At 37.2% G+C, this 22613-nt stretch overlaps 1 pseudogene; it reads left to right on the top strand.

Annotated features, from left to right (window-relative positions):
• LOC149142999 (CSC1-like protein ERD4) overlaps positions 1-20125 on the top strand; it is a 35437-nt pseudogene extending 15312 nt beyond the window's left edge.
• The last annotated feature ends 2488 nt before the right edge of the window (positions 20126-22613 follow it).

Below are 22613 nucleotides of genomic sequence, written 5' to 3'. Positions count from 1 at the left end.
TTTCCTGCAAGTTAGTGATTAAATTACTTATGTCATTTTCAAGAATTGAAATATGAATGAGTAGTTAAATCTTAGTTTCCTTTTATGCAATTTGATTTTCTGCAATTTAGATATCATATTACTCAGCTTGTTTATGATTACTTCCTATAGCCAGAGCGAGTTGAAAGGTGAAGGGTCAGAATGTGGGTTGAAGTAGTGTGATTTAGTTTGATTTGATTTTAGTCTTTGAGTTGCTTTGAGTTCAGTTTTTATTTTCTTTTCATACAGCAGTAAGGATACTGGGCCATTGTCACTAGTTCACTGTTTTGGTACATTTATTTTCTTTTGAGAATTGATTTCATCACAGTCAGTTTGAAACCTTCTTTTTGAAAACTTTAAAGTTTGGAAAATCATTGTAGAAATCAACATTACCATCCATACTTGAATCATTGTAGAAATCACCAGTACCATCCATACTTGACTTTTAATTTCGCCATCTCACACTAGGGAATCCACAGAAGATAAACCCAAAAACAAACCAAAAACTCAAAAACGACAAAAAGCTAAGAAATCAGTTATCTTGCATATATAGTGCACTTCACTTCAGCAGTTTAAAACTCCTGGATTGACATTTTAAATAGAAATTTAGGACACACTAAATTGACCAAACATTCTGGCACCGTTGCCAGGGAAGTGAAACTAGGTAGCCAATTTCTTAAAAAAAAACAAGAAAATTTCAAGGAAGGAAAAATTGATAACTTCTCAAAGTATGCTCTCCTCTTGCACTTAGTGTGAACTGGAGGATCAGAAAAGAGAGAGTTATTGGTTTAATAATTTCTTGAGTATGCTCTCTTCTTGCACCTAGAGTGACTTGGAAGATCAGAAAGAGAATTATTAGCCCAAGTTGAAGAAAAATAAAAAAAATGACATGCATAGAGCAAGAGATTCTAGGGGAAGGTTTTTAGCTAGGGCCAAGAGTTCGATTTTTACAACTCCATCTACTTCAAGGAATAGACAAGAGACACCTCCATCATCTCCAACTCACACTCCTAGCCTTAGGATTCCTGGAATTCAAGATGCAGTAGTTGAATTAGGAGACTCTCCCACACCATCCATCGAATCTGAATTAGGAAAATATCCTTTATTTCCTTCTACAGGGAGACACATTGTAGTTGTATAAGTAGAATCACCTGAAGAAGAAGAGGGAGAAATTCCTCCTTGTTCGCCATTAGTAGAGGAACCAGAGGACTTTGAAGTCTCTGAGGAAACTATCATGAAAGAGGAAGTAGTAAACGGACTTGGTAGAGGTAGCGGTAGAGGAGGAGGAGGAGCAAACAATGGAGGAGGTAGAGGTAACAATGGGGGAAATAGGGATGGAGATAACTCATTTGGATTTCCTATAGTTGATGAGGATTCACGAACAACAATGAAAAAAATTTCACCATCTGTCCTCCCAAACTTTCATGGGTTAAGAAATGAGGATCCTGAAACATTTCTATTTGAGTTTGAAGTCGTGTGTTGAACTTATGATTATCTGGAAGACTCTCAAAAATGCAAATTGTTTCCTTCAACATTGAAAGGAGCTGCTTTGAAATGGTTCATGGGATTAGTCACTCAATCCATTAGGACTTGGAATGATATGAAACAAACATTTTTGGATAGATACCTGGACTATTGTATGCCCACCAATCACAAGGATGAGGTATTCAAAATGGTGCAAATAGAAGATGAAAACTTGGAGGATTTACTTGAAAGATTTCAATACAACCTTAAGAGAGAAAAGATGAATAACTTAGATGAGGAAACCTTGAAATCCCTTCTATTAAAAGCCATTAGAGATGAATGTATAGATATTTTGAACATTATGGGAAAAGGAGATATATCTCAACTTCCACTTCATGATATAGCAGAGTTATGTGTCCATCTCTCAAGGGAAATCTAAAACTGGAAAAGGGCCTCGAGATCCTTCTCTCATTAGAACAAACAAATCTACAACTAGATCACTAAGTAGGCCAAGATTGGCAACATGCTTGATGAATTCAAAACTGATATCTTAGGGAGTCTTAGTGAGCAACTAGACACCCTTAAAATACAAAACAAGCAGAAAGCAGAAGCTGAAGCTTTGGCCATCTTTTGCCCAAAATGTAGAAAGAAACATGCTCTAAGGGAATTTCCCTTGGATGCAAAAGTTGTAGAAACATGTGTGATTTGTTCAGAAAACCATGAAACCAAGGATTGTCCTTCAATTGTTGGGCTCAAAGCTGTCTTTCAAGAAGATCCAAATTCAATTGAGTCTCTCTGTTTTGTTGCAAGGAGACCTTGGCAGGGGCAACAAAACCAAGGGTTTAACAACTCTATGAACTTTCAACACCCACCAAATTGGAATCCTTGGCAACAACCTTGGTCCCAACCTCAAAATCCTTTTCAATCATGGGTACAAGGTATGAAAAATCCTTATGGGAGATTTGCTCAATTTTATCAATATCCTCCATCTTTTCAAAATCAACAAGCTCCACAACTTCCAAATCAAAATCCACAACTATCATTGCCATTTCCACAACAATAACAACCTTCTCAATAGAATCCAAATTCTCAACTCTTGCTTCCATTCCAACAAAAGACAAATCAACTACCTTCCCAGCCATTGTCGAACCCCAACAATAAAATTCCTCAGAATTCTTACATGGTAGAAGGACAACAATTTCCTACCTATATGATTGTTCCTCTCAATGATGTACAACTCAGATCTGGTAGAGTTTTAGATAAGCCTTCTATAGATGCTCAAAAGCAAAGAATTTCTGAGGAATATTCTCTTGAAGCCAATAAAGGTTCTGAAGTATCTCTTCAAAACCCAAACGCTCAAAAAGAAAAAGAAAAAGAAAAATAGTCAACCCCCACAAGTCCTATAGTTGAGCAACCTGCATCTTCATCCACACCTCCTTTTCCTGAAAGATTACAAATTGACAAAGGGGTGGAAAAACAAATCTTGTTGCCTGACTATGATTTTCTAGATGAATTAAAGAATGTCTGTATCAAGATTCCCTTGTTACAAGCCATTAGAGATATTCCTATTCTAGCAAAAACAATAAAGGAGTTGAGTCTTAAAAGACTAGGAAGGAAATCGAGAGATACAAGAGGAATCCACCTGGTAGGAAAAATTGCGGATATCATGATGGGAAAAATTACTATGCAGAAGTATGTAGATCTCGGTAGTCCAATTGTCAAAACACATATCAATGGGGTAGAAATTCCAAATACTTTTATTGATTTAGGCGTTGCTATCAACATTATGAGTAGACAGACTATGGAACAGCTGAAACTTCCTATTCTTCTTTTTACACCTACTTTACTGCAACTTGCAGATCAATCAATTATCAAACCGTATTAGAAGACATTTCGGTCTCCTTAGACTCTTGGGAATATCCAGTAGATTTCATGATTTTAACTCCCAAGAGTAATTTAGGAGGACACCCTCTCATCTTAGGAAGACCTTGGCTAGCCACAACTGATGCTTTTATCAGTTGTAGGTCTGGGGATATGTATATTTCTGATGGTAATTCGACAAAGAAATTCAATCTGTATCCTCTAGCAAAAGCAATTACAGAAATAGGAGATGATGAGTGGGTTGATGATGAGGATACTATACAACCTGTCTTTACCATTTCTGAAATCAGTGAAGATAGTCAAATTCTGAACACATTAGAAAACTTTGAAACATCTTCAGAATATGACCACACACAATTTCAGTTAGATTCTGACATTGAGTATCTATCATCTAAGAAAATGTATCTTTTCTCTATGGAAGAGTTTGGTAGTTCCTCCATTGAGATCTTTCCAGGTAAAACATTGAATATCAACAAAAACTTGGAAAAATCACAACAGAGAGAGCTAACCAAAATCTTGCAAAAACATTCTATTGCATTTGCATGGGACTATACCGATATGAAAGGTATTGACCCTAAGACTTGCATTCATCACATCTATATCGAGGAAAATAGTAGACCAATCAGACAACCTCAAAGAAGGATGGATCCAAACCTTAGGGAGATAGTGAAAGAAGAGCTCCAAAAACTACTCAATGTAAACTTCATTTATCCAATTTCAAATAGTCGATGGGTTTCTCCTTTGGTTATAGTACCTAAAAAGAATGGTAAATGGAGGGTATGCATTGATTACAGGGAATTGAACAAAGCAACTTTGAAGGATCACTTTCCTTTACCCTTTATCGATCAGGTATTAGATACTTTAGCAGGCAAAAAGTATTTTTCATTTTTGGATGGTTTTAGTGGCTATAATCAGATTCAGGTAGCACCTGAAGATCAAGATAAGACCACATTTACCTGTCCATGGGGAAATTTTGCTTACTGAGTGATTCCTTTTGGATTATGTAATACACCCACAACATTTCAAAGGGCAGTACTAGGAATCTTTTCTGATCTAATCCATGATTGTGTAGAGGTTTATATGGATGATTTTACAGTTTATGGTAATTCATTTGAAGAGGCATTAGATAATTTGGAAAAAGTCCTTATAAGGTGTAAAGAAACAAACCTTTCATTGATTCATGAAAAATGCTTTATGATGTTTACTGAAGGTATTGTTTTGGAACATCATATTTCGGGGGATGGGATTAAAGTTGATAGATCAAAAGTTGAAGTCATCTCCAAGTTGCCTATTCCAAATTGTCAAACAGATGTTAGAAGTTTTCTTGGATTTACTGGATACTATAGAAGATTTATCGAAAACTTCACCAAAATAGCATCTCCACTCTTCAAATTACTTACAAAAGACTGTGAATTCAAATGGGATCCTGATTGTCAATCTGCATTTGAAACTTTGAAAACAAGAATATCTGAAGCACCCATTTTAAGAGGGCCAAATTGGAAACTTCCTTTCCATTTTTCTACAGATGCTTCAGATACAGCTCTAGAAGCTTTGTTGGGTCAAAAGGATTTAGTTCCTTATGCCATTTACTACACCAGTAACAATTTGACTCCCACCGAGTTAAACTATACTGTGACTGAAAAAGAGTTCTTAGTTGTTGTTCATGCAATCAATAATTTTAGACATTATATAACAGGCTATGAAACTTTTGTCCATACTGATCATTCTGCAATTAGATATCTAATGAACAAACCTGTTACTAATGATAGTGTTACAAGATGTCTCTTACTTTTACAAGAATCCAATATTACTGTGTTGGATAGACCAGGGAAACAAAATACAGTAGCTGAGTTCTTGTCTAGGATCCAAAATATTAACAAAGATTCTCCTGTAGAGGATAAGTTTCCAGATGAATATTTATTTGCAGTAACTACTAAGACTCCTTGGTATGCAGATATTGCTAACTATTTGGTTACAGGGAAGCTACCTCTACATTTATTTCCTAGTGAAAAAAGAAGAATTATTCAGGAGAGTTCGAAATATTCATGGATTTCTAACGAATTGTTTAAAACAAGGCTAGATTGTGTGATCAGAAGATGTGTTCGGGAAGATGAAATTCCTGACATCCTTAAGGCATGTCATGATGAACCATGCGGTGGACACTTTGCTGACAAAAGGATGGCCTATAAAATCCTTTCTTTAGGATATTATTGGCCTTCCCTCTTCAAAGATACAAAACAATATGTCAGAAGGTGTGACAGCTGCCAAAGAGTTGGGAGACCGACTCTTTCAAATGAAATTCCATTACAACCACAGGTACTCATCGAACCCTTTGAAAAATGGGCTTTAGATTTCATTGGACCCATTAATCCACCATCTAAACAGAAGAAGTATATATTGGTATGCACTGATTATGTCACTAAATGGGTAGAAGCCAAAGCATTGCCTTCTACCACTGAAAATTCAGTTGTTCATTTTCTTTATGAGGATATTTTTACTCGTTTTGGTGTCCCAAGAGAAATTGTGACAGATCAGGGGAGTCAATTTACATCTAACTTGATGGAAAAGCTGATGGAAGAATACAAAATCAAGCACAGAAAATCTACTCCTTACCATCCGCAAGCAAATGGCCAAGTGGAGTCTATAAACAAAGTTCTTGAGAGCATCATCGCCAAAACTGTCCATCTACACAGAAGAGATTGGGCAGAGAGGCTTCTTGAAGCCTTGTGGGCCTATAGAACTACATGGAGGAACACAACAGGACATTCTCCCTATGAACTTGTTTATGGGAAAGAAGTCCTGCTCCCCATCGAATTTCAAGTAAAGACCTTTGAGATGGCAGTTCAGTTGGGGATGAATCTATCAGAAGCCCAAAAGCATAGAATGGAGCAGCTGAATGAGCTAGATGAGATCAGACAAGAAGCAATTTAAGAACTGATCTAGTTCAACATCAAAGAGCTAAGTGGCATGACAGATACATCAAAGAGAAAAAGTTTCAAGAGGGAGATTGGGCACTACTATTTGAATCCAAGTTTAAAGACTTCAAAGGTAAATTTCAGACTCATTGGCTTGGGCCATATGAGATTGACAAAGTCTTTAGCAATGGAGCGGTAAGAATCAAGACCATTGATGAATTTCAAACTCCTCTCATTGTGAATGGCCACCGATTGAAAATTTATCATAAGCCACTCTCAAAAGAGGAATTTGTCAAAATGTTTCAAGAGAATTCTGCAATAAGGCTGGTGAAGAAGAATCCTTCTTCCCCACCAGCCTAGCCTTTGTTTCTTTCAGTTAAAAAAAAATAAAAATAAAAATAATTTTTTTTTTTGTATAAGACTGAAAACCAATCACAGATTGGCGATCTTATACAGAAAATGTAGAGTGAAAATCAGGGACACCTCACACTCTATATTTTCCAAAAAAAAAAAATCTCTTCTTTCCTTCTTTTTCCATCTTCACTCCACCTCATTTTCCATTCCACTCCATCTCCATCTCATTTTCATTGCACTTCACTCCGCTTCATTTCACTCCATTTCACTCATTTCATTTCATTTCATTAATAAAAGTCCCTTTCAGGACTATTTTCACTCAGTTAGTTATTATCTAACTATCTTTGTTCAGCTAAGAGGGTGTTGTGTCAGTTTCCGCAGCTGGTAGCAGTTTCCGCAGCCAGAAGCAGTTTCCGCAGCCAGAAGCAGTTTCCGCAGCCACCACTCTATTTTTCAAATCCACAGTCAAAATGTTAGTGCAATAATCATGAAAATGCAGGTGTGATTGAGCATATGCTATGAAGACATAGAGCATCTCCAAGACATCAAGGAAGAACAGTTGGTTAAAAGCTAATGAGCAAGAAATGACAAGGTTTCCAAAGGTATGAGCAATTTTTTTTAATCAAATAGCAACTAAGTCATGATTATGCATAGTTATCAAACCATAAAAGCTCTACTATGTGCAATGATAGTCACGATAGCTCCATTACCCACTACCATTCCACGATATTATTCCGCACACCATGCATTCATTTCTTAACGGTCTCATGATTGATTTTCGGGTTTGAACTCATAGTCAACTGCACTTTCATTCACCACCTGTAATCATGAGATGTGACCTATCCCATTACGCCTCCTCTCCACCGCATTTTCCACAACCATCCATTAAAACGTGTAATATTTCGTACGCAGCCTTTTAATTCAAAAATATCGACCTCACTCCATTCCCTTACCATTCTATTAAGACCATCCTCTTCACATACATCCGCATTTCTTCTTGTGAACTCATTTCGGCTGCTCATCCTCTATTCCGCCAGTAATCCCGATGCACTTCCATTACCTACTATCCATCTACCAATTGCAGCCACTGTATTTTGCCATAAACCCTGCAACCGAGCCACCTTCCCTCTGCTAAACCCTCACACGCAATTAAGTTTTCAGTTGAAATTCAAAACAGCGGAAGGAATGGGAAGATTACTAAGAGCAGAACCAGAAGGACCGAAATATTTAGAAGGTTACCCTCAAGCAAAAGATTTGCTGAAGAAGGCCAAATGGTTATGCTTCATCCAAAAATTTAAGGGCTATAATAAAGAGGTAACCAAAGCTTTTGCACGGTCTTTCGATGGACAAATGGTGGAAATTGGAGATTTGAAGCTCACGGTGACTGAAACAACAGTAGCAGCTGCCACAGGCTTACCCCAGGAAGGTGAGCGATGGTTTAAATACAAAAGCATGGACGAACAGGCATGGAGAATTATGCTAAGAAACCCAGGTATGGACACCATTGTGTTTACAAAAGGAATTCCTGTTCATGCATTGAAAGAAGAATGGGCCAGTCTGCTTTTAGTTATCCAAAAATTTATCACTTACGAAGGATGCTTTGGTTCAATGTACATGTACCATGCTAGACTGTTGATGGATTTCCTAGAGATTCAAACTCTTAATTTGTCTTATTTCTTGCTGTTGAGTTTGAAGAAGATGAGTATCATAGTCCAAAAACACAGAGGAAATATAAAACCTCATCTATATCATCATCGACTTGTAAAGATTCTCATTGAAGACCAACTAAAGAAAAACAAATATGCCTGGGAACAATTCTTGATAAGAAACTACTTTCAAGAGCCATTTGAGGCATCTAAAAGTAGTACACCAAAGACACCAAGAAAGAGTAGGAGAAAAGAAAAGAGTGCCATAGTCCAAGACTCTCCTACTACAGAAACTCAAGAAGTTGGTCAAAAAGAAAAAGAGAATAGAACTAAAGACAAGAAACAGAGAAAATTGAAAGGCAAAAAAAACATACAAGAAGTCTACCAATCACCTTAGCCATCTATAGAGGAAGATTATCAAACACTGTCAGAGAGATTAGTGCATCTTCAAGAACAAGCTACTATAGCAAAGAAAAAGGAAAAAGGGAAACAGAGCATACAAGAAGGGAGTACTAGTCCACCATACCTAAGGAGAAGCACCAGGCTTAGAGGAAAGGGGAGTAAAACACAAGTAAAACGACCCCACTTCATTGACTTGGGTGGGGAAACACCTGAGAAACCTCCAGCTCGCCATAGTCCACCTCGTCCTTAGCCAAGTATTGAAACTAATCCTCCACATGTTGATGAAAGCCCTTCTCGACCAGAGCTAGAAAGCAGTCCTCCTCCTCCACAAGATTTTGAACTCAGTCCAAGAAAGACACCTGAAATAGATCCCAGTCAACAAGAGGTATATGACTACCTTGAATATTTAGAAAAAATAGCTGCAGGTCCGAGTACCACTCTGCCCCACATGGTACCAGATGCACAAGTTTAATCCTTAAAGCAAGAGGTATTTGAATTAGAGGTTCTAAACAGGCATATCAAGCAAGAAAATGAAGCACTTAAGGAGTAGAGCAAAGTAGATAAAATTATTCATGATAATACCATGCTTCATTTGGGACTATGACAAAAGAAAAATAAGAAACTGAAGAAAAAGTGCAGAAAGTTGAGCAGAGAATTGATCAATCTCAAATTCAGATGTCTAATAAGGAAACCCAGGATGGTGGTAGCACCAAAGAAGAAGAAAAGAGGACTAGATGTCCTAGCAGAGGCTTCAGAACATATGGATTAAAGGGGAATGACTAAATTTTGGTTGCATGAGGACATGCAACACCTTCACAGTGGGGGTATGTTGAGTCCCAAACCTACATCTTCCCTATATACCTTTTCAGCCTTCCATTTAATTGATCCACCAAGCTGTCAAACCATTGCATATTAGTCTAAAAAGAGCTTATGAAATGGTTTCCTAACTATGTTTATGACTGCTGTTTGATTCAGATTTTTGTTCAATCAGCTGCAGAAACTTGTCACTTTCCGCAGCCAGCTTAAATTTCCACAACCATTTTCTTAAAGACTATGTTACAAGTGTCCAATGGAGAATATGGCCACATGGGCAAGCTGCAAATGACATGTACATGGAGCGTGTCCCCTTGGTTCAGCCGAATCACTCACAAATAGCCATGGTCAAAGACAGTCAAAGGAGGGGTCAAACCAAGAAGTTTTGCGGTCGGACGACTCTGTTTTGCCCACGTGAAGTTTTGCGTGGCAAGATCCTCAATCTACGGAGGTGTGCTAACACCTGTGGATCAATCCTTAAACCAAATCGAGCAACCACCACTCCATGGATTTATCTGTCATGATTACCATACCACTAGATCTCAGGCCGTGGAGATTTACATGTCTGTTTGGTAGCATAGAATCTAGGAATCAGTTATAGCGTTTTCACTTATAAATAATGCATTAGTATACACTGGATAGTTAGCCTTTGATATGTAATCTTGACTGTGTTTACGAGCCCACTGTACCGTGCTCTATTTCTATGTTTTTACTGCACTTTAATATATGAGAAGACATCATTCTTGAATTCGATTTATGACTGAGTATTGATTGGCCGAGGTTGCAGACAGCCCCTGTACACCAAGGCTCTGTATCTACTGTATAATTTCTCGCTTTCTTCCATTATGTTACTGCTTTTATAATTAGTTTTCTGTGTACATATTTTATGATATTTATACTAACTGTTGTTTATCTTTTCTTTTATGCTTTCTCATGGTTGCTAGCTCATCAGTCTTTGTCTTTCAGGTTCTTGTAGGTAGCTCGGCCAAATTACATAGTTTGAATGACTACTGACATGAGATCATCTTGTCCTTTCTGCTGATTCATTTACTGAGTTTTAATTCCAGCATTGTCATTTCTTTCAGTTTTTCTTTGCTTATTTACTTTTTTGCCACTTAGATATCATATTACTCATCTGTTTATGATTTCCTTCCTATAGCCAAGCGACTCAATTAGTGAGGAATCAGAATATTATTTGATGTAGTATGATTTAGTTTGCTTTCCTACAAGTTAGTGATTAAATTACTTATGTCATTTTCAAGAATTGAAATATGAATGAGTAGTTAAATCTTAGTTTCCTTTTATGCAATTTGATTTTCTGCAATTTAGATATCATATTACTCAGCTTGTTTATGATTACTTCCTATAGCCGGAGCGAGTCGAAAGGTGAAGGGTCAGAATGTGGGTTGAAGTAGTGTGATTTAGTTTTCTTTGCTTTCAGTCTTTGAGTTGCTTTGAGTTCAGTTTTTATTTTCTTTTCATACAGCAGTAAGGATACTGGGCCATTGTCACTAGTTCACTGTTTTGGTACATTTATTTTCTTTTGAGAATTGATTTCATCACAGTCAGTTTGAAACCTTCTTTTTGAAAACTTTAAAGTTTGGAAAATCATTGTAGAAATCACCATTACCATCCATACTTGAATCATTGTAGAAATCACCAGTACCATCCATACTTGACTTTCAATTTCGCCATCTCAAACTAGGGAATCCACAGAAAATAAACCCAAAAACAAACCAAAAACGAAAAAAAACTAAGATTTCGGTTATCTTTCATATACAATGCACTTCACTTCAGTAGTTTACAACTCCCCGATTGACATTTTAAATAGCAATTTAGGACACACTAAATTGACCAAACACCAACTTGTCCAGAAGGGTAGCCTTGCTGGGTACTAGGTTTGCCTTGTTGAATTTAAGGTTGTCCTGGGTTACCAGAAGGTTGCCCAAAGTATATGAAAGAAGAACCACTGAAGGCCGAAGGTTGTCCCGGAATGGGTTGTCCTTGTGGACCGGCAGTTTGCCCTAGATAAGGCTGCCCATAGTACGGTTGTCCGTAAGACTGCTGCCCGTAAGATGGTTGACCTTGACAGGGTGGTCCTTGAACATTTGAAAACTGCACTTGGCCACCATGGTAAGCTATGGTACCCAAAGCGACAGACAATGGAACCGAGAGCTCAACAAAAGGTTGAGATGTTATGGGTCTAGGATGATAAATATGAACTCCTAGAGAATCATAAGAATTAAACGGATTTTGAGGATCCAGACTCTAAGGAATTTGAAGAGATTGATCATATGCCCCCCTGCTGGAATAGAACTAGAAAAATGTGGGGCACTTAGACTAGGGTCAACAACCTTGGATATGGGTGCCGCAGGGCCATTGTGTGAAGGACATGTCAAAGGTCTAGCAACGGTGGTCACCACTGAAGATGCAGTGGTAGCCCTAACAGCGGGGGCTGTGGAAGCCACCCAAACAGTTGGCATAGTTGGGACAGATGTCACATTGTGAATCTGGGGAGTAAAAGATCCCGAGGTCGGAGTGACAATACGAGACCACATGGAACTTGTATGGGGAGACCTAGAACCCATGATATTAGCCACAACATTATAACATAACGACAGCATGATACCAAGGGAGGCGACATGGAAGGGCGAAGTTTTCGTCGGGATAGGAATTTCACTGCTCGTCACAAAGGACACTTCACTCGTGATGGGGGATGTGTCATCCATGTCAGAAGAAGACATTGGGATAAAAAAATTGGGAGGAGTAAGGGGAAAATCTTCTTCAGGAGGCTCCCAAATTGGGTTCCAACGAATATCGTAAGACTCGTCTTCTGGAGCATGAGAGTTAAGCGGTTGGATACTCAGAATAATAGGGAGAGTATCACTAACAACCGGTACCTCAGGAGCGACAGAAGATGGGGATCCTTGGTCACTTGGAATGGGAGATGGGATCGGTGATTCTGCCAGGATGATTTAACTCAAAAGCCCTAGGAATAACTAATTGAGTAAGGAGAAAAAACCCTATAAAACTAAAACGCAACAAGATCTAACCAGGTAGGTGTGAACGTGGTCGAATAAATTTTAAGACACAGGAGTAGAACTTGACTTTTTCATCTTTAAAGAGATGAGAAAAGGAAAAAAAGATGACTCTAGTTGCCTTCGAGTATTTAATGAGCCTGAAGTGACAAGTGCTTAGATGGACCTTTTCTTTTAAGGAGTCCGAAAAGGAATGAAAGTGACTGCTCTGGAGAAACTAGGCAAAAGGTTTACCAAACATCCCATAAAACTGCATATACACCTTGGTGATCATATGAAAACCAAGGGCTTTCCGTATGGCAGTCAATCTTCCAGAATGTTGTGCTCAATGCGTTATGGTTTGCAAGGCGGAAGACACGGCTTCCTAGGGGTATAGGATGATAACCTAGTGGGGTCTCCCAACATATACTCGATGGTACTAGGAGCACAATTTCGTGCTAGACCACTACTGAGTCACAGAAGGAGGAATCACCAAACCTTGAGTGAAAGCAATAGCGAGTAGGTTTAACGACGCCAGAGCACATCTCTAGCCTAGACCTCTAAATAGTGTGCGTTATGTTCCAATGCATTGTTAAGTTCATTCATTTCATTTTAGAGTTGATCTTGAATTATGTTTTAGTTTTCACGCCTTACCGTATGTATACAACAAAACCTAGGATGCAACTAGAATGAGTGAAATATCCTTTTTCTTCAATGAACACCTACTAACAGGAGGGTAGAGAGATCATTCCCAAACCAAGAAAACCAAGATAAACCAGGAGACACAATCGAAGAACACGTCAACCCTATAGTTCACGAATACTACTAATGATAGATTTTATCATTTTCTATCCAATATGCAAACTCGAAATGCAAATTTACTTTTACTTTCGTATACTAAATGAATGTAGTCTTTTGGTTTTGATTGCTTTAAGTTTAAGAGAAACAAACAAGTAAACAAGCAAGTGTGAAAAAACTAGTTGATCCAAACAATTGTGATCTATGTTCGGTAGTGAAAAGAAACTAAATCAATGCTACAGATTGGTTCAATAACTATCACTAAAAATTCAACCAGAAACAAGCAATGGAGAAGACTCAAACAAACCAACAAGAAAGTTGCAAATGAACCTTGGGTGAACTAACAACCAAGCCAATTGATTCAAGCACTTGAAAGAACGAACTAGGTCACATAGGCAAAAATGCAAGATTCATTCAATAAAGCCAAAGAAAGAGTGCCTTAACCATAAACAGACAAAAACAAGCTACTGAGCAAGAGAAAGAAGGTAAGGGGTCAACAAGACTGGTAAATTGAGGAGGTAGAATTGAAAAAACAATTCTACAGGAATCGTCACGGGTACTACACAAGCAACTAGCGGTGATAAGCCAATGTCTGTAGCAACAGAGCGACGTCATCACGAGAGTATACGTCTCTTCCACGACGGATCGATTTCAGAGTCGTCATGACTGTGCGATGGGATTCAGCGACGCACAGGACTTTGCAAAAGAGTAAAGGCGATGTCGGTGCAACTGTTAAGCTATTTTCTACTATGGTACTAAAAAACAATGATAAATAAAAAGAACTCCCAAACAAAAACTATTCAATCCTTCAATCAGTGTAGGGATCTCGCAGATCATCCTAGGTAACCCAAAGGACTTATAGTGTATCCCGAAAATTCAAAAGACACCAAATCAGAATCAAATCAAGAGAAATCAATAGAGGCAACATACAAAGGACTCCCCAGTGGAGTCGCCAACTTGTGATGTTGGAAAGTGTTCCCTCTGCAGACAGAGGCAAACCCTCTAGCCCTAGAGTGGGTCTAGTCACAGTAAGGACAAAAAAACAATTTATTCCCTTAAATAATCATCGTTGGAGGCCTACCTCAAACCAGTGGTTGATGAAGTTCCGTTGCGCTACTCCAACTTCCGTTTCCTTCTCCTGAGAGAGTAATTTACCTGAAACAACACAAGACAACGACAAAGCACATAACCAAGAAAGAACAATGATCTATTTACTCACAAAGTCAAGAAGTCATGAGCTATCAAGTAAATTACATACAAGACATAGGAAATCATCATTGATTGTATTAATAATGAAACAAGAGTAAGCTTACAACTAGGTCTTGACATCGCAAGCCTTCTCAAAGGGTCCAACGAGTGTGCTTCTCCAAACATTCACTCTCAAAGATGGGTCTCCCAAATAGCAATATCTCTCTCTCTCTCATTCACAAGCTTTACACAAGATTAAGGGCACTCCACACCTTCTTGCAAACTAAAAAGCAATCCCACACTTGTCACACTCACACCAACTATCTATCAAACTCAAAAACAATAGCAGCACTATGCAACCAAAAGAACTAGTAGATGATAACAATGGTGAGTGATTTTATAGGAGAAGGAGTCTCCATGAAATGAGGGAGAGGGAGCTTATCCTCAAAACAAGCAGCACAAAAGATGGAACTACCATGCCAGAGGGAGGAGGGCGACCCAAACTGACCCAACAACTAGGTCTAGAGACATCCAGGAGGCCGACTGTTGAAACGAATTCGCCCAATCTGGATCGTCTCGAGTTTATAACTAATATTTAGTGTTGACAACACTAGTAGGCAGTGTAAGTAGTCAAAACATCGCGAAAGATACCAAATAGACTCGCGACGGAGCATGAAATCCGATCGTCGTGGGAATCAGATGTACTCTCACGATGGAAGCGTGATTGTACTGATTATGACCATTGTTCATCGCATATATTTAGCTAATAGTCGCAACGAGGCAGAAAACTTAGGAAAAGTGGGTCAATTGGCAACATAAGAGAGCACTTGTTTAGTATGAGCATGTTTTACTGGATACATGACACAGTAGAAAGACTGGGGTGAAGGCAGTGACAAATTACTGTGTAACAGGGCGGATCCATAAAGTATCACCTCCCAAAGCCTAAAGGAGTTAAAATGTCAGGATTTCATGGTAGCCAAGAAGAAACAAAGAACCAGAGAAGCTAATTAAGCCATGAAAGAAATTAAATAACTCCTAAAACAAGAAAGAAATGATTCACCTATTGTATCACATCTGCCAGATATAAATTTGAGCAACAAATCTGGAATCAATATCAAGCGATCAGGGACAAAATGTTTCTGGACCAGGGAGAAAGAACACTAATCATAGAAGAGAATCCTAGACTAGATCCAATAGAGGAGCATTTTTGTCAATGTAACAATTCTCTTTTTCCCTTCATGGGCCCTTTGCTCATATGACATGGGAATCATGTCAACAATCATAATTACTGAATAAAAATCTATATAACCCCATCAACCATGGTAATACCAACTTTTCCTTAGCGAAAAGAATATTAAGCTTAGGAGCATACAACGATGTAGACACGATTCTGAAGCATATTGAACAACTTTAAAACTAGGTAAAAAAATTTGCACAAAATTCATGATAACATTGGTATCTACTATAGTCTATTTTTCTTAGTACTAATTAGATGAATATGGATCAATGTATTTCATTATTTAATTAAATTATGTATGGATTAATATATTTATGCTTACATTATTAAATATGTATGTGAACTATATAGATATATATTGAAAAAAAATTATATACCCTCACGTCTCTCTATCTGCCTAAATTATCCTAAAATATGAAGGTACTCCCACACGTCCCACCTATGAATCTCCCTGCATCTACGTCCCCAACCTTGGCGTCTTCATGGAACATTGCTAATAACAACTAAAACACTAACTTTTATAACCTAAGTTACTAAGGTGACTTTATTACAAATATAAGCCTTACATTCTAACACCAAAAAGTGGGACATTCGAATGCTCACTGCAATGAATTTTCAAGACAAAACATCAAAGCTACAAACCCTTTAGCAATTTATCAAAGATTTCTTCTATATATCAATGTGAAAAAGGTCAAATCACCATTGAGTTTTAATTTCTTAGCACATTTTTTGTTTTTATTTCATGTTTATCATTTCCTGCCTTTAACTTAGAGATAAGGACCCCTCTATCCCCCCATCCCCCATGGGGTGTCTCCACATGTCCCCATAGTGCATTTCCCCACTCCCACATCCCCACATCCTAGAAACATAGTGAAACATTGATATGATCTTCGAATGAGGATTAGAAAGCAATGCTAGAAAAAAAATGAGACGAGCCCGGATTAGGCAGTAATGCTAGAAAAAAAAATAAGACAAGAGCGCAAAGAGAATACCAAATGGATCTATGAAGATTTGAAACATCTGGATTTTGAAAATTGTAATCACAAGGCTCTAATAGAAACTTGTGCAAGTTCAAGAATGAAATGTGAGAAAGAAATGAAAACAAAAATACTAACATGAAATCACACAATTACAACAAATACAAGTGTTTATTACCCCTAACAATAACAAACTCTGCTATACATTAGATGTATGTATAATATTACATAGGAAACAAAATTGGTATATATATAGATTGAAGGAAAAATTTAAAAGAAGAAAAGCTAAAAGCTATTTACAATATCCAATCCATGTATGGCATCATGCACACCTTTGACTTCAACCATGATGTCACAACCAAAACCCTAACCTAAATGTCACATATGGTATTTTAAAACTAACAAAAGAACAATATATAATGGTGTTGTCCCTTAAATCACACATAACAATGATCATGAAAATTAAGATGCATCACAACATGAAACACACCACATCCCTATGAGTACCCTTACATTAGTAAAAAATTTGATAGTTTACGATATAAGCACCCCATGTGACCATCCAAATGTATTCCTACTGCGAAGAAGTTAAAATCATTATCTGATTCTTAGTTTACAAAATTGAGTATATTATCTCACTCATAGTTCACAAAGTTAAAAACATTATCCAATTGATACTGTAAAAGGTTAAATGCATTATCATGGTTACAAATAAATTGTTTTGAGCTTTTAAAATGATGCCCCTAAAACTGAGCTAGCCCCTTTCACAACATGACCAACCCTTGAAACAAAGTGGGCAAAGTTAAAGTTATATTACACAATGATTAAGTTTTCTTAAAACTATAAACGCTAATATCAACTAAATGTTCCTTTACCCTATTTAAACTAAATTTCAACAAAAATATTATTCTAGACCAAAATGCCAAAAAAAATCATGTAACTTATTGGGTTTCTTTACATTTCTTCACCTTCTAAAGATGTGTCCAAAAAAAATTTATAATTTTTTTAGTGTGCATGATACGATTATATTTGAAACCCTCTTTACTTGGCTCTATAACTTTCTCCCAATTTTGTGTAAATATAAACATAGATGTACATATAGTCCCATTACAAATTTGAGAAACCAAAATCAAATATCTTTAAAACTATATAACCTAAAAATTTGTAAAAATAATAAGATGCAATACTTAAATCATTCTCTTTAAAAGGTATTTTTAGAATTTTTAAACTTAATAAAATTGTAAAATTAAGTGGAATCTACAATATATTTTTTAATACAATATATTAAAAAATGTGAAACAATATTACAATATATGTAGATTATCATACCAAAATTATTTGTCCTAAAGAAAAAATCTAAACTTCAAAACAATGATATCCACAAACATCATTATTCATTCTAATATGTTCAAGGATATGTTGTCAACAAATATAAAAATCTAAACTTGAAAATAATGGGATCCACAAACATCATTGTCCATTCTAACTTGTCAAGTATATGTGGTCAACAAATATCAAAGGGACTTGTTAAATTAAAAATATCACAAAAATTAATGAATAGAAAACCAAATGAATTCCCTACAAGTCATCTTCTTATTGCAAATTGAAATTTCAAATGTGAAATTCCAAATTAAAATATAATGTGTAAGGGTAAAACTAAATTTAATGTTTCTTGTTCACCTCAACAAAATAGAGTAGCAAAGAGGAAAGCCTTGGTTGAAAGCAAATGGTGCATGCATATGCACACTTATAGGACAAGAAGCATAATATGCTATATGATAAACAATATAGTAAGTGCATGATAAACAATTGTAACTCAATTTTAAAAGTATTCAGTTTATATTCCTATATGAATGGGAGCTGAAAACATAGAACATCAACATATAGAAATAGGTGTTAAACATTGGATTAAAAGTATTATGAAAAATCATCTCCCAAATACCAAAAATAACACCACAAATAGCATTACAAAAACCATTGAAAAATGTGAACATAGGGTTTATAATGCTTCATTTTTGCAAGTCAGGTTTCTTCAAAATAGAATATCAACATACCTTCGTATTGGACATTTAGCAGGGCTTTCCTATGAACAAAACGCACCTGTCTTCACTGTTGAATCAAACACTCAAACACTGATAGAATGCTAGGGTTTTGTTTTATATTGAACTTTTTTAATGTTCATGAATAGGCTCACAAAGCATGGAAGGAACTAGAAGGCTATAGAAAGAGTCTAGCTCATGTTGAAGTCATATTTGAAAAGTCTAAGAGAGGGGATGTGGCCATTGCACAAGACAAGAACTTTGGGACTTTTGGGACCAAAAGTTGACTCTATAGATTTCTACAATGAGAAGATTAAGGATATGTCAGCCAAGCTGGAAACAAAACAAAATATTACACTGATAGAGAAACATGTTGCAACAACCTTTATAATTTTCAAAAACAGGCCGCCTGCTGCAGCAACTGCATTTCAGGTTGTGCATTCAAAGTTCACAGATATATGGACTGTAATGCCTACTCCTGAGCCTTGTCAAATACTGTGGTAAAACCTTGCCATGCCCTTCTATCAGAGGATGATACGAGAGAGGATTATATGCATTATTGTGTTTCTAGCTATTGTTTTCTACATGATTCCCATCACCTTTATCTCTACACTTAGAACCCTTTATAATCTAAGAAAACTTCTGACTTTTTTAAATTTATTGGTTATGGATAAAAAAGAACTTAAAAGCATCCTTGAAGCTTACTTGCCTCAGCTTGCTCTGCTTGTCTTTTTGGCTTCCTTTCCCACAATTCTCATGATTCTCTCCAAGGCTAAAGGGATTACTTCAGAAAGCCATGCAGTGAGAGCTTCCTTTGGAAAGTAATTTTACTTTATCATGTTCAACATTTTCCTAGGAGTTACATTAGGTGGCACCTTTCTTGAGTCCCTCAAGGTGATTGAAAAGAAACCTAAATAAATTGTTATGCTGCTTGGAAATTCTCTTCCTCCCAATCTACCTTCTTCATTAGTTTTGCTGCGCTCAAGTAAGATGGGTTTCCCTTTCCTTCCAATTTAATGAAATTTTTTTCTAGTGTTTAGTCTCTAAAATAATTTGTTGTTGGTTTGCTATTGATGAGATGGGTTTTGTTCTTAAGGTCTTTATGTATAATTTCCTTCATATGTTAGTTGTCCTTTTAAACAAGTTTTCTGTAGGCTATGGACTTGAACTTTCTCGCTTGGCACCGCGAGCGATATACCATATCAAGAGGAAAATTATTCTCTACTTCGGCCCCTGGTGGTTTTGGCTATGATACCAGAGTTCCAAATGGCATGCTGATTATCACCATTACTCTTTGATATTCTATTATTTCTCCCATGATCCTTCATTTTCTCTTCGTGTATTTCATTGTGGGATGGTTTGTGATTCGGAAATAGGTGACTCTCTCTGTCTCACAACTTTCTTTGTTTCTAACAAATGGAAATTGGTGCCCCAAAATTTCATATGAACCAGACTTGTGATAATAAGAGAAGCTAAGGAATGGGTTGAGGCTCATATATGCATTTTTTCTCACCACGACAAAATTATTTGTTGGCCACAATGAACAATCCAACAACCATGATTGAGAAGACAACACCTACAACAACAACTCCAATGATCAAAATTGCTGAGATTTTTTTCCTTGCAGAAGCGGCAGGAGCAGAACCGAATTTCCCAGTAGTATAGAGACCAGGGTTTCTTGTAGGTCGTATCAATAATTATCAAATCTTTTGGAGAATTTGGAAATTTTGGAAGGACACCTGTTAATCTATTGTTTGAAATGTTCAACAATGTAAGACTGCCCATAGCTATCAAGGAACTGGGAACTTCTCCAGTCAAATTATTGTTGGAAAGATCCAAAATTTCTAGCGTGATCAAACTGGAAAGAGAACTTGGGATTTCCCCCTGTAGAGAATTGAAACTTTGTGATGGATCCAATTTTTTTTGGGATTGTTCCACTTGGATTGTTGCTACCCAACTGGAGCTCTAACAAGGATACAATGTCTTGAACATTCTTTGGAACCTTTCCTGTTAGGTTGTTGTTCTGTAGTCACAAATTTTGCAGCTTCTTAACCTCGAAAATGTCTATGGGTATAACCCTTGATACAAGATAATTTTCCACTCAAATCAACTAATGAAAAATTAGATAAATTTGATAGTACACCTAGAATGATTCCATTAAAATGATTATTCGGCAACTTCAGCACTTGCAAATGTTTTAGTGAAGCCAGCGGATCGGTTAATGAGCCTGTCAATTTGTTGTGGCTAAGATCAAGTAATTGAAGACTGGTACATTTCGCCAGTTGCGGCGGAATCTGGCCATCTAGTAAATTGTTATTCATTTCTAAGTATGTCAATCCACTCGCATTCCCAATTGTAGAAGAGATACTTCCATTTAGAGAATTGTTGCCTATTCGCAGCCTAAACAACATACTCGAGAAATTCTGAGGAATCTGTCGAGTGAGAAAATTCTACGTGAGATCCAATCCTACAAGTTGCTTAGACAAAAATGTTCTAGAGGAATGCTTCCCCTTAGCTGGTTGTAGCTCAGATCCAGAAACTGTAATCATTCGAGTTTAGCTAACTAACGAGGTATGTGTTGGTAATTGACAACTAATTAATGTAAATTTGGGTAAAATTGTGTTAGTTATTGACAAGTTAGTTGCATACTGAATTAGTAGTTATGTAACTGAGGAGACTCATATAAAACTGATGAATGCCCGAACTATTTAAGGAGAATAATTTATTGATTCAATAGAGATTCCAATCCCTTGCCCCATGGATGTTTCCTTGACACCCTGTCATGGTTTTACCACGTAAATCTTGAGTTTTTACCTGTGTGGTTGTATTCAGTTTATTTTTCATTTCTTGTTTGATAACCTCTAGTAACTACAAGTGATATCAGAGCTAGTTGAGTTAAGTTGAAGGAAAATGCTGGTGAAAGAAAATCAAAGCTGTTTGAAACCCTGCATGGTCATCTTTGGAGGCGATTGCAGATTATAATTTTTTGAGGACCATCAAGGAGGGCACCATTGTTGCGTTGTTGCTAAAAACGTTTGCTTCCAGAGGGAGCAGTCGAGGGCCCATCAAGGAGTGTTGTTGCGTACCCATTAGAGGAGAAGTGACAGCTCTCTACGTGTGTTGGTTGCCTCTATGTGCTAGCCAAGGAAGCCAAATCCATCAAGTGTTGGATAAGAGTTGTGTCCTCTCTGTGCTTCCCATAGAGTTGCTCAGACAGCCTACTGCTAGAACCCGTATCTCTGCCCTCTGCATGTGCACGGACCAGAGATTGGAGAGCCTGCTGCCAGAGCCTATTTCTCTTCCCTCTGCGTGTGCTCAAACTAGAGCTTGGAGAGCCTATTGCCAGAGGAGAAGAGTTGTCATTGCAGAGAGGAAGATTCATCAAGTAGGTGTTTTTGATGGCCCTGTGGCAAGCAGCGTGGCTGTCTGTTTCTATTTGTTGCCTTCTGCATGCTCTGCATGGCTTGTTCTCAGTGTGTTGGCCACCTGCGTGTGAAGGAAGCCCTGCATGGCTACATGTGAAGGGTGGAAGCTACCTACTGCAAACCATTTCCTGTGTGTGAAGGGAGGCACCTGCATGCTGGCCAAGGAAGCAAGAAGAACCGCAGCGAGGAAGAGTGTTGGCCATCTGCACGTTAAAAAAATGGTATCTTTGAAAAAAAATTGAATGATTTTTTGTTAGGGTAATTGTTTTTATAGTGAAATAATTTGAAAGAAAGTTTTTCCAGAAATTAATTTGTTGTCAGTTAAAGAAAACGAGTGAATTATTTTTTCCTCCAGAAAACTGTAGAGTTCTTTTTAATTGAAGAAAAGAATTTCCCAATTTATTGCAGTAGGTTTTCTGTCCATTAAAAAAAAAAAAAA

This window comes from Pinus tabuliformis, chromosome X (genome assembly GCF_031772625.1).
Source record: "Pinus tabuliformis cultivar Carrire ecotype Pingquan chromosome X, CPIR1, whole genome shotgun sequence".
NCBI lineage: Eukaryota > Viridiplantae > Streptophyta > Pinopsida > Pinales > Pinaceae > Pinus > Pinus tabuliformis.
The sequence above is the reverse complement of the archived record's forward strand: the minus strand, read 5'-3'. Positions and strand labels throughout refer to the sequence as shown.